General features: G+C 40.0%; 1 protein-coding gene across 3 annotated transcripts in view; it reads right to left on the bottom strand.

Annotated features, from left to right (window-relative positions):
- The window catches only part of NELL1 (neural EGFL like 1), a 286,319-nt gene that overhangs the window by 234,383 nt on the left and 38,406 nt on the right, over positions 1-13,530 (bottom strand). The gene's annotated exons all lie outside the window — the stretch shown is intronic.

Here is a 13,530-nt window from a genome sequence, read left to right as displayed (position 1 = left end):
AGAAGAAATTCTTCCTAATATCAAATCTGAACTTTCCCTGACACAACTTAAGGCCATCACGTCACATCTTCCGGCTGTTACATGGGAGAAGAAGCCAATCCCCACCTTGCCACAGCCCTGTATCAGGCAGATGAGCTTCCTCTTCTCCAGACTAAACCCAGTTACCTCAGCTGCTTCCCATAAGACTTGTGCTCCAGACCCTTCACAGCTTCAATACGCTTCTCTGGACACGCTCCAGGGCCTCACTGCATTTCCTGTAGCGAGGAGCCCAACACTCAACACAGCACTCAAGCTGTGGCCTCACCGGAGCCAAGTTCAGGGGGTAGGGATGATCAGATACTTCCTGCTGGCTGCCCTATTACTGATGCAAGCCAGGATGCCATTGGCCTTCTTGGCTACCTGGGCACAATGCTGGCTCACATTTAGGTAAGCATCAATCAACACCCCCAGGGCCTTTTCCTCCATGCAGCTTTCCACCCACTTTGCCCCAAATCTGAAGCGATGCATGGGTTTGATGTGACCAAAGTGCAGGACCCTACATCTGTCTGTTACTGTATAAAAAAATAACTAATCTCCATGGATATGCCCGGTAAGTAAGTTGGGATTTAAAAGAAGGCATAAGAAGTAGGTTGGTACTTACTTTCCCAGGTGAAAAGATATCCTGGATCATGCTATTTGGTTCATGAGCAAAGTGAATGTACTTTACTGTTGCTTGCTGTTAAACATCAGCAAGCATGCAGACATGCTACTGTAATACTCCTCATACTCTCGGCAAAGGAAAAGGTCAAAAACTACACATGAATTTATAAGTATAGCAAAAAATCTGTAGCAGGCTACAAAAAGTAAAAACAACCACCTACGCATTTGCAGAGAACAGTGTTTCACCCAGACATGCAGATTACCCACGTGCATACACCTCTTCCAAGCCTCTGAATAGCTACTGATTATTCAGTTTATTTTCTACACTGAGGAAAAACCTGTAGAGCATAAACATTTTGTAACCCACCTCAAAGTGAAGTGACAGAAGTTACTACCTAGAGTTGAAATTCTATTATAACCATTGTCTGTTAAACATGAAAAAGCCTTTGCTCTACTCCTCTTCTTTCCTGCATTGACTTTCTTGTGCAAGGAAGCATGCTTCAGACTGATAACCTGCTGAATAGCAAAAGGCTTTTTTGTTTGTTTTGGGTTGTTGTGGGGTTTTTTTGTGGTTTTGTATTTTGTTTGTTTACAGCTACATTGATACGTTAAGCCTTTGCTTCATTCACACCTCCTTACTTGATTCTTCTGGGCTGAGGTGTGTCTTCTTCCACAGCTTTATCCACATTTGACTGTACTTGGTATTTGGCATGAGTAGCTAAGCTGTATCTACTACACTTCCTTTATGAAGATCTTTATGAAGTACTGCTCTAGAGCTCCTCGGAGATCACTTTCTGATACATTTTGCTTTGATACCCAAGCAGTGTACAGTATACTTTGCAAGAATAAGAACGTTTCGAAAGAGAACTCCAGGGAACAGTGGTCTTTGAAACTGCTGAAGACTGAATAGCTCCTCTAGCACTAGCAGACCTAGTCTCCAAGTTAACAGAAGTTCTTCTCCATGCATCAGACTTGCAGATTTATGACTACTGCATTCACGTTCCATGAGAAAGCTTGATTTGTACCTAATTTACACCAACACACTTCAAAGGAGCTAAACCATAAACCTGGAATAATACAACAGTGAACCAATTCTTCCTTGAAATACACTCACTAACCACTCTGTTTAGCTAAATCAGTCAGTAAGAAAAAGATCTGCTAATACAGGAAGAGCTAGGATACTCTTGCAGTGTTTTTGTTTTTATTTTGTAGGTCTTTTGTTTTAATCTATGTATCTGCCTTCTCTGCACTCACTGATTTGTGAAGTACTCTTGCTTAGAAGTGATCCTTAGAAAGGAACACATTTTTCAAGGACACGCTCAAAAGAGGCACCTGTGACATAATGAATACAGTAATACGGCAAATCTTTAAAAGAATCAGGGGATTCTTTTGGAATGAGTGAAAGGAGTCATTTCTAAAACGTCCGCACGCAAAACTGCAAGCATACACTTTTCTCTGCATAGAGGAAGGCTGTCTCTAGAAATCCACCTCTGCTGGACAAGGAGACAGCTCCCTTACACATAATCAACCTTAAAACTATTTTTACCATCCTATTAATGAGCCAGTAGAACAGGGAAACCTTGTTTCCCTCATTTTACATGTGCGCAAACTGGAAGGTAGGAAGAGTAACACTTTAACCAAGATAGTTTCTTATGTGAAGCTTCACATGAAAAAGTTACCATGGAAGTGGACCTACTGTCCAGGTATTAAAGCTGATCTTCTTCATGCATATAATATTTGCCATGCCAGTAGCAGTTAAAAATAGCTGAAATATTTAGTAGAACAAAAAAAGAATTTGTGACAAGCAAGCCAACACGGACTGATCAGGAAATGCAACTGCTTCAAATTTGGCAGTAGCCTGTAACTGCAGAAATTACTTTAAAGGCAGCATGCCATATCATTCCAAATTCTTTCAGGCCTCAAGTACAAGTAGGTTACTAAAATATAAATACATGTTCTCATATTTACAGGCTAGTTTCAAACCAGAGACTTATTAGTAGTATAACCAGGAAACTAAGAGCTGCCGTCTAATGTTGCTGTGGCTGAGGTATGGTGGGAACCTCATTCCTCAGTCCTTTCTCTTTATTAATCAAAGAACAGGCTTATATGATCTGACTGCCACACTTACTCTCATGAAGCTATAACTTTGCACATAGCAGCCAGGTGTTCAATTCATCATATCCAATTTTAAATGTCTCAAAACTTTACACCTACAGAGAAGCTAGTCCTCACATCTCTTCATTAACAAAAGAAACTAAAATGTTTCTAGGATACGATTCATCTTACTGTAAATTAATCACTCCTCAGGCCCCTCCAGCGACAGCACAGGAGCACTTTCTGACATCAACGTGAGTCATCTAAACAGATTTTTGCAATTCAAAACCTGATCCTCAAAGCTCATGTTCTCTTGCAGTCATTCCTTACCTTACATATACTTGTATTCTCAGATCCCTTAAAAATAAAGGATATGGATAAGTCATACAAAGTAAAGCAATGTTATAGCACCCTAAATTTTTCTTAATTAAAAAATAAGTAAATAAAAGTAAACCGGGAGAGGGGGAAGTTCTTCCCATGTTTTACACTAGATTTTCCCCTGATCTATTTCAGAGGAATGCTGACCTCCTTGACCATCGGCACAATCTCCACGTGAGGCTGCAAACAGTTCAGTGCATCCAAAATCGCTAGCATCAGGCCTCGTAACACAGTCCATTGCATGGGCCATTTGTCCAACATGTTTCTGGATCCCAACTACACAAACTGTTGATTTTGTCAATCTCTAGCTTTAAGATACTTGCTGGTATTTGTCTTAGAGTCTATTCTTCTGAAGGGATTAAGAAATGATCTTGAAAAGAAATACAAAGATATCATATGACTCTGCTTCAACCCATTTTCTAAATACTTTCCAATGCAAATGTATCAACACTAACATTTTTTTTAATAGTGTTCACAACTAGGATACGCTATTTGACAGGCATTCAGTTCCAGAGCAACTTCAACTAAATTATTCATTTCATTTCCAACATTCTGCATCAGAAAAATAACCTTTCTGATAGAAATTCTGATTTCTTAAGTTATCTCATCTGTCACAGGACAAGAGTTCACAACCACTGGAAATAGGAAAACAATATAGATTAAAATTTCAGGTTTTGAGGGAAGCTCTTGGTGATTAAATTTCGAATATACAATAGTAACTACAAACTATTTAATCAAAAGTATCTGTTCAACTCCCAGGAGAAAAAAAAAAATAGCTATTCAGTAAGTGTATGTGTCAGGTAAAGACTCAATCAAGTTAGCATGCTTAGTTAAATTCTTTTCAAATTCTGTCGACCAAATGATTTCACTGATTTTCCAGTATGATCACCAAGATAAGGTGAACATAATCTACTTCGCAGCTTAATTATTTCAACCCTAAAATCTAAATTCACAACTACAAAGCGCCTTTAACTAAACCTCTCCTAGCATCCTCTTTTTCATTCAAGAGATGCAAATTAAATTTTAAGATCACGCAGCAACAGGAGGAAATGAAACAAACAAGGAAAAATGGCTAGAAGAGCACAATTCATTTCTGGTTTGGGGGACTTTCCACACAAAACTTCACAGAGATGTTTTCCATCCATGTGAGGCTTTTTTTTTTTTTTTTTTTTAAACAGAAAATAATATAAATATAAGATGACCAGGCTGCTTAGGCTTTGCAGTTTCCCACAAAACTATAACAAAACTACTGCTGACTTACAGCAGCGTTGCTGGGGCACTGGACTAAAAACAATCATTGTTATTGATTCTAAGAGAACCAGATCCAGTAAATAATGCAACATCAGCCCCACAAAGGGCAGAAAGCCATCTTTCTCAGAACACTACAGGGTGTCTTTTATCTGGAAATCTCAGGGTGTCTTCAAACACCTTTACAAACAAGATCAATATAATTAACTTTGATTTGAAATGAACAAAAAAATAAAGTTTCCTGATAAGATCCTCCAGAATCCCTCAATAGGAGGTTAACACCCTGTCTACAAGGCTGCAGTGTTTACCTGTCTTGATACAGCACTCCTGAAAGTACGAGAAACTCAGAAAGCAGCCAGTCAGACGTACAATATCAAAAGTGTGCCAATACCTGCAACATATGAGTAAAAAGGCCCTACACTGAGACTGCAAAGACCTGCATTCCCCACAAGTTCACTCTAGTCAGAAATAGCAACTCAGCCATTTGATCTGAGCTTTCTAGAGTTGTGGGAGAAAAAACATAAAAGGACAAAATACAAGGCCAACTACTCCACACGACATATCCAGAGCACTATGCACTATTCACATTTGTTGTTTTTTTTTCCTTGTGATAAAATTACAAGGTTCTCAGCACAAAACCAGCTGGGCTCAATACCCAAATGGTTAGTGCACATTAACATTCTGACAATCTTTTTATACTTTTTCTTAAAGTCTATCTTGAGCTGTTACTTCTGAGGTAAACATCATGTGGCTTTGATCCTGGCTGTGACCATAAGATTCGCATGTAACTTGCAGGTAGCTGAAGCAAAAAGATAAACACACTTGTCACTTTTTCTGGTGAAGATGTCAGCTTTTACCATATTCAGCCTGTTTTGCCACAGCAGAGCTAAAAGCAGTGTCTGAGTCAAAAAAATACCTTGAGTGGAGGAGATACTGCACATACTTTTCTTAAAATCAAGGCCAGTTCTTACATATGAATTTACTTATCTTCAGACATCTCAATACATCTCAATAGCTCAAATACAACTTTTCAAACAAGTTCTCTCAAGAAGTAAAACCCCTGCTGTGGCCCAGCCATCTCACCACACAAACACCGATATGGTGTGAGGTAAAAGGCATTTACTGAAACTGAAACAGTAGCTTATGTACCCTTGTGTATCATCTGTGCCCACAAGCCAATGTCATGACTTACGTATCAGAACAGGGGAGATCCTAACACGTCACATCTCGAAATCGTATTTACACCTACTCCTGACGCGTAACATTATGATTCTTCCTAAATGCCTACGACAACAATCTCCATTTCGTAATGAAGTGTTAAGATTACTGTTAGTGTTCTACATAAAACATTTGTTAAGTGAGAACTGGCAGTGCAGAAACTTGGCTTCCATTACACCTACCTGTATTATGTAGGGACAAGCTGGTCCCCGGCCCAAGATCCGCAGCACACGGGTCTTCACAACTGGCAGTTTACTGCCTAGAAAAAACCCTTCTTCACAAAGCCTATGGAACATCCCGTTTTCTGTTTCAAGGCTACTCTAAACCTCTAAAAAGTCATTTCACCTAGAGCAGTAAGACAGATGTGACTGTGAGAAGACTCAGGCTCTCAACTCCAAGTCCTTTCTGCACAGCTACAAAACACAAATTCAAAAATAAATCAACCACAAGCAACCTTCCTGCTAAACAGCTTCTTTTCCCCCTCCAAAAAAAAAAAAAGAAATCATCTGCTGAAAAGTTAATTACCTTAGAGTATCTTGTCACAGGATCATCTCACCAAGGCGTACATGTGATCACTCATCCAGATTCCACAGCTAATTTCCATTAACGACTGAAGGTAGCTATGGGTTGAGGACCATGAGTTTTATTTAGTTACAAACACCCTACCTGTGCTTCCTCGCTCCCACCAGAGCCCTGTCATCAGTTGTCTCAACACTACACAACAGCCCATGGCTCTCTCCCCAGAGCTGCCAGTGCTCCCCATTAACTGCTGTTCCAGTAACCTGGCACAAGGACGATTCATTTCACATCCCCCAGTTCTCGCTGAAGGTTCATCAGATAACCCTCATCTGTTTTCCCACTGATTTTGAACTGCCCATTTTATCCTCAGTGGTTTGCTCTGTCATAATAACTAATTGGGCATGACTGACAAAATGTATGAAGCATACAGTAAACATAGAACAAGCCATTATATTGGTTCTAAAATTAAGTTTCGATGGAAACCCCCAGGCCAACAGGCAAAAGCACTACCCAGGGACAGCATTCAAGTTTGAAGCTCATTTCTTTCAGCATCTGACAAGCTCCAGAGGTGAAAGCGTGGCTCAGTAATGAGATTTTGCATTGCAGACTTCAGTGGGGCCAGAATTTCACCCTGGAGACAGTCTACAGCACATCCTTCAGTCAAGTTTAAGGTAAGTGGCTGGTGTGACACACGAGGAGTCAGCTAGGGCTGAGGAAGTTCTTTCAGTTGCATTAGTTGGCATAGTGATTCGCTTTGATTCTTACCATGCTGAAGTGAATACTGCTAGAATTGCAGCACAATTATGTAATGCGGCTTCCACTGATTCCTTCATTAGTGACTGATCTCACAGGTACAAAAACACAATCATAAAACTAGAAATAGCATAACCTTACTGTTATGCTGAATACTGCTCCTTCACAGTATCATTGTACTGGTGCTACCAATTGTAATGGTTCTTCACGTGATTAAAAACTAGACACTGTAGCCAATATCTACTGCATTATTAAAAAACACAGCTCACTAAACACTTGTCCATGAAAAAATTTGAGTACTTCCTGAGCTCCCAGACAAACTTCACTACCTGAAATGTGATACAGGACTGCCTTTGCTATTCCCTCTGCCTGTTTCCAAAGCAGTTCTCACCCCACAGGCACTCGTCCCCACATGCTCAGTACTGGGCTCACTTGCACCCTGGCACTCAATGGGACCATTCAAAGATATCAGAAGTGGACAGATATCTCCCACATTCAGCAAGTCTGCAAATATGCCAAGAGGCTCTGCAAGACACACGAAGCGAGAGAGGACAACATATCATCACTGCAGCAGGAACCTTACTGCCATGGCCATGCAAACCCCAAACCTTGACACCTTCCACTTCTGAGCACCTGTCAGCTCTCCACACACAGGAAATAAATGCAATCATTCCTAATCCACTAACTGCTTTCAGGGTTGGCAGTTTGCTTGGACACCAAGCAGTGAAACAATAGGTAACAACAAATGATTCAAGCAGCCTCCGCATATTTCTGCAATAGCCTGCAGATTCCAGATGAGTTTAGATATCCAAGAATTACTTTTTCAGAATTACCCTCGTTTAAGACTGTCAAAGAAAGGTTTCCCAATAACCAGAGCACTTCAGACAACTCTAGGCTGGATTCACAGACTCGAGCAGCCTTGCTCTTTTCTCGGTCACTCTCATACCCCACAGTGCTCAGGAGATTTTACATTATTTGGAAAGACTCTGGACTATTCGCCGTATGGAGACTCAGATTTCAAGTCAGCTCCTGAGTAGTTCAGAAGGTTCTCCTCTGCAGTCTGGCACAGGTCCAACGCTTTCCATAGAAGTAAATGCTAAAATTATACTACCATTTTTCAATTCAGCTCCAGTATTACCCTCTGTGACTTCCAGTTCCAAATCAGACTTCAGCTAACCATTCCTCAAAGGAGAGTTCCTTTATGTTGTGGATCTCTGCTGGTCTGCCTGGTTGGTGCAGGATAATTGTTTTTACAATCTGAAAGGAAGAACCCAAACTATCTGCTTCACGTAGCTGATTCTCCAGTTATGACTATCTCCCTTCTATCCATGTGACCTCATTAGCAATCCAGCAAATGAAAAGAAAAACTTACCAAGCAACAGGAGACTTCTCCTGAAAAAGATCCACAGAAATTCATCTCCACATACATTTCAAATTATGCATGCTACATTTTTCAGGGTCTGCTCTTGTAAGTAATCATCCCAATTTAAGTGATTACTGCTTAAGTGATTAAGTAATAAATACTTGAAAAAATACAGGACAAACATAACAGAAATCTGAGAATAGGATAATACACCTGTTCACATACTTTATGAAATGACAAATTCAACTGAAACTTACCAGTCTTGGTTTAATGCTATTTCCTCTGCCACTCTCCATCCCCTCTGACCAGGAGCTACACAGCCTCCCTGCTGCAGCACTGCTCTATGCCAGGCAGCCAGCTGCTGACCTTGCTGGTACTGCCTGTAAGCAGTTATTTTCTTCTACACATGGGCAACGGCAGCCAGGCACAGCTACAGATTATGATTACCTGTTTTCTATAGTACTTTTTCAGCACTTGCATAAATACCTACAACCTTCTCCCCATACTATCAATGCAGTAGACTAAAGAAAAATTTAACTAGTTCATCTATGGTTAAACTAAGAAGTTTTCTACATAGACTAGATTAAGACATGCCATCAGTCACATCCATACTATCATTCTGCTAATGCTGAGTATCCAATGAAACGCCCCAGCTATTAAGAAAAAAATTAAGAGAAAATAAATATTTTATTGAGTCCAACTGAATGCATACTAGTATTTCCTTGCAGCTTAAGTACATTACCTCTAACAATACAGGATGGACAGCAGCTGACATGAAGAGCCAGCTGGAGACCTCTCTTATGCTAAAGAGTTATTGCTTTTCTGTCAACCAGAAGGAACAATCAGTAGGTGAAAACTTCCAACCCAGAGTATCACAACATGAGAAGTTGGGTGCACCTGCAATGCACAATTAGAGCACTCTGTATAAGCGACCAGCTCTGTGACAATTTTTGCTACAGATTTAAGAATGGAGACGCAGTCTGGGACAGCAGAAGTTTTCAACACCTAGCTCCGTAACACTACCAGCATGCCATCTGCTCTTCTGAGGGGAAAGTGTTTCAAAAGTAAAGCAACGAATCTCTCTTCAAAAGGCCTCCTTAATTTTCAGTAATTTATTGTTTTAATCCACAGGTGTCCAACACGCAGCTGGCTCAGGCTGCATTGAATGAAAAAGAATGGCCTTGGGCTGCATACAGGTTGCTCTAAAAGAAATGCCTCCTATTTATTTCCATGGAAACTACAACTGATGCCATGAGCACAGCAGCACTGTTTGATAGAGCACATTTCTAACACATTAGTCTCATTCAATGGGTACAATTGTTAGTGAGGTCTCAAAGTTTCATCAGAGATGTTTGATGAAATTTTATTTTTTCTATGCCTCATCTTTGACAATAATTGTTCACAAGTGTGCATACTGCCAAAAAGCAATGATATGAATACAGTGTGGCTGTGAGCCAAGAGATATTTCTCTCTGCTAAGACAGTGCTTATAAAAATCGGGTAGAGACACAACCAGACTTTTGAGTTGAATATCTGATTGCAACTCTATACATTCTATTTAAAAACCTGCAGGTCATGTTTTTACCCTGATTGAAAATGGAATTAAAAATATACCAAAAAATGTAATCTTGAAACCTGTTCTCAAATTTCATATCATAATGGAAAGCACTGCTGCATATTTTTTTTTCCCATTCACAAGTCTGTGTTTAGCCAGTGTACCAAAACGCATACAGTTTCTTTACCTAACTTGAAGCAGCACTGCACTGCACCCTCCTCCTGGCTCTGGCTGCAGCTCAGCTAGGGTTAATACTGCAACAGTGCTTAGTCATTGCTCAGTGACAGCATTGCACAAGGGGCTGCCACGTTGTGAGCTGTGCCAGGCAACATCCAGCCAATGGGCTGCAGGTTGGACATGCCTGTTTTAATCAAAATCACTGAGTTTGGTTAAGAGAAGCTGGAAAATCTTATTTATGAGGATTCAGGGGTACTGGGTTCCATTTATTTATTTTTCCAATTAATAAGGTCTTGATGCTCATGTATATTTTATTCCTTAGTGCTCTGTTCTAAAAGAGGAAATGTAGAAGATGCCAACCACATGTATTTCAAATGAAAACTACTTTAGCTTTATCCAATTTCATAATCATCTTCTTGTACTTCACCAACCTCCCCCATCAAACAGCTTAGAGTATCCATCAAAACCATGGGCTGGATCCATAACAGAAAAGACACTAACATCTATTGGAAAGCATTAATTTTCACAGAAAATTGCCTTCTCCCTTTTACACCTGCAGACAGAGATGAAAGAAAAGAGCCCCGATACTCTGCACAGGTGAGTACCTTTGCAGCAGCATGGTTGATGAGAAATAAAAGAACCAAAATAAAAAGCAAGCAGCCTTCAGCTTACCTCCCCAGAGCAATTAAATACATTGAAAAATATAAACTCAGAAGTGCCGTCTTTATTGACAGCTTAAGGAACAAGCATTTTAATACAGTTACTGCCACCTGTTCAAACTGCAGCCCCCGTGCTGCTACTTCAGTCACTGGTGACATTACAGACTCTGTACACCTAAAACTAATTCTCAAACTGAAAGCAAATGGCAGCTATTACAGGCACTGACAATCTCCTGGGGTTGAAAATCTCCTGACAACACAGCCATGCACTGCGGGATCCTTTACCTCTGCTCTCCAAAGAGAACAAATCTGGGAAGGTGCCTGGCAGAGCCTATTTCATTACAGAGTAACTCTTTAGGGCCAATTTGTTTAATGATCTTCTGACAGTAACTCTAGGTTAGCCTACATGGTCATCAGAAAGGCAACCCCGACAATCTCCTTTTCCCTACAGTAGGAGAGGTACAGATTCTAAGCATAACTAATGTCTTAAAACAAGATTTGTATGCCACTAGTGGATTCAGCATTGGGGATGGAAGGAGCTGAACAGCACTCTAATTTCCATGCTGCTTTCACATAGGCTTTACTTGTGCAGCAGCTGGACATCCATAACAAATATAGTCTTCTCATTTTTCTCAACTTTCTGAACCTAATCAAAACATTCCAAATCCAGTGACATTGACAAGTTTTTACCCTGGACTTTCAGATAGCTTCCTGTGTGCCATCAGCTCCAAGCTCTAGCACCAAACTCAGCAACAGCTCTCACTCTGCTTTCACAAAGGAACACCAGAAGGATGAGACACAGTAGGAACTGATTTCAAAAGATCACTATTGTGCTTGCACCCAAAAATACAATCCTTCCATACTTACGCTTTCCCACCATCTCACATACACATCATTACAGTAGCAGCAATTATACTGTTTTAAGGATCACCCGTAAAGGCACTGAAGGCTTCAGGTAGCTTTCCCTAACCCTGCCAGGTCTGAAGAAACAGAAGTCAGCTTTGAGTTGAAGCCAAAAGGCAATCAAGTACCAAATGGCAAAGACATTTAACAAATCAGATTGAGGTGGGTGGTAAGGCAGTGAAAAAACACAAGTAGATCTAACTATCTGTTTACAACTCAAAAGTTCATTGCCCAATGCTTTCTTATTATCTGCAGCTTTTAGAGGCCAGGGGCTACATTCCAGTATCAAAGCAAATCCTGTAGCAAAAGTTTTGGGAGTCTGGATATTTCTCCCAATGCAAATAGTTTCTCAAAGCAATCTCGTGTACAGGCTGAGTTTAAAAGCATCACATTCTCATATCACTCTTCAAGTACAGTCTATAGTGTTCCAGTTGCCAAAAAGGAGTAATGCTCCTATGCAAATTTACACACATTTGAAAGTCTATAAAGTTGCAACTTCCTTGAAGAAATTCAGTAGTAATCCAAGCAGTGAATTTTCTTCATTTTTTTCTTTCTCTTAAAAAATAAACAAACAAGAGACAGGGAGCAGAAACAAACACAGCACAGAACTCTTCCTCTAGACAGATACTCTTAACCTAACTTCTTGTTATAGCTAATTCCATAATAAAGAGTGCATCTCTGCAGGATGTGGGACAGGTGATGCAATTGTATTTTCCTTCCCTGTGACTTTCAATTAAGTCTGCCAAAGCATCAATTCTCATTAGGTATCCTGAACTTTGCCAAGAGCCAATGAAACCACCACAGCCTAAAATGGTGACATTTACACATGAAGTCTACAGTCTTTAACACTGGACTCTGTACAACACATTAAGCTCCAGCTTTCCTGACTCATAAGGAAGCTTCAGGGTTTTGGTAGATCTCAGAATTACCCCTCACTGACTTGCCCTTCTATAGGCCAAGCAGACCATTTTCACATCTTCTGACCTTACTGTAGTGTCATCCAGAAATGCTGGTGCAAAGATGAAAAAGATGTGGATTCATTCTGTGAGACCAAAGATGCAGGAGGTTAAAATATAAAGCAAACTACAACACCAACATGCACAAAGGTCTCTAATTAACTGAGCTGAGACATCACAGCTGAGTCAGAACCCCCCCTCTTGTTTAATTTAAACTTCCACTATTATCTGCCCTCAAGTCAAGCTTTCAAAAACTATTCCCATCACGCTATTCAGGAGTTGTTATAAACAAGCACAAATGCGTAGCCAAACGGCATTTAGGTATGGATCTGTGCTGGGAGTAGCCTAGAGGACACTCATAAATGCATGAGGCCTGCTTAAGGCTACCTAGCAGAGATATCTATACACAGTTATCTCCTCATGTAACACCATACCTTATTCCATAATCTTATTTACCTACTGCTGTCTGTTACTGTAAAGAAAATCAACCACGATTCTATGCAGCTCTCACGTCCATGGATAGAATTCTGTACAAGACAGGCTTTTTGCATTGTCTTCCTTCCATGTAGTATTCAAGAAGGCAGACAGCAATAAAAAAAATATATGATGGTCTTCCAGAACACCACTTGCTATTCGTAAAAAAAAAAACAAAAAAAAAAAGACATTGGACATGAAGAGTAATCTGTCCCAAAACCCATTATGCCAAGAAACAAAAGTACGCTGTGGTAAGCCAAGAAATAATAACAGATGAACAAATAAATGTTAGATAAGTAAATCAAAAGACTGAAATGAAGACAATCATTTCATGCCTAAATGAAATTAAAACTGCTTTAAAAGCACATAATTGCTTTTAGGGTCCAAACAAAAGGATTTAATAAGCAAGCTTGCTTGAGATGAAGTTTTTACTGTCAATAATTAATGCAGTTGCAAAAAAGGGTTGCAGCTTTCTTCTAAATCAGTGCCTTACAGTTACTTAAGTGAATAGTAAAGCTTTTCCAGATGTTCCAGTGAGCCCTTACTCCCACAATAGTCCCATAACTTTTTTTTCTGTCCACCTAAATGGAACAAG

Source organism: Tympanuchus pallidicinctus, unplaced genomic scaffold (genome assembly GCF_026119805.1).
Source record: "Tympanuchus pallidicinctus isolate F22 unplaced genomic scaffold, pur_lepc_1.0 scaffold3, whole genome shotgun sequence".
NCBI classification, from domain to species: Eukaryota; Metazoa; Chordata; class Aves; order Galliformes; family Phasianidae; genus Tympanuchus; species Tympanuchus pallidicinctus.
The sequence above is the reverse complement of the archived record's forward strand: the minus strand, read 5'-3'. Positions and strand labels throughout refer to the sequence as shown.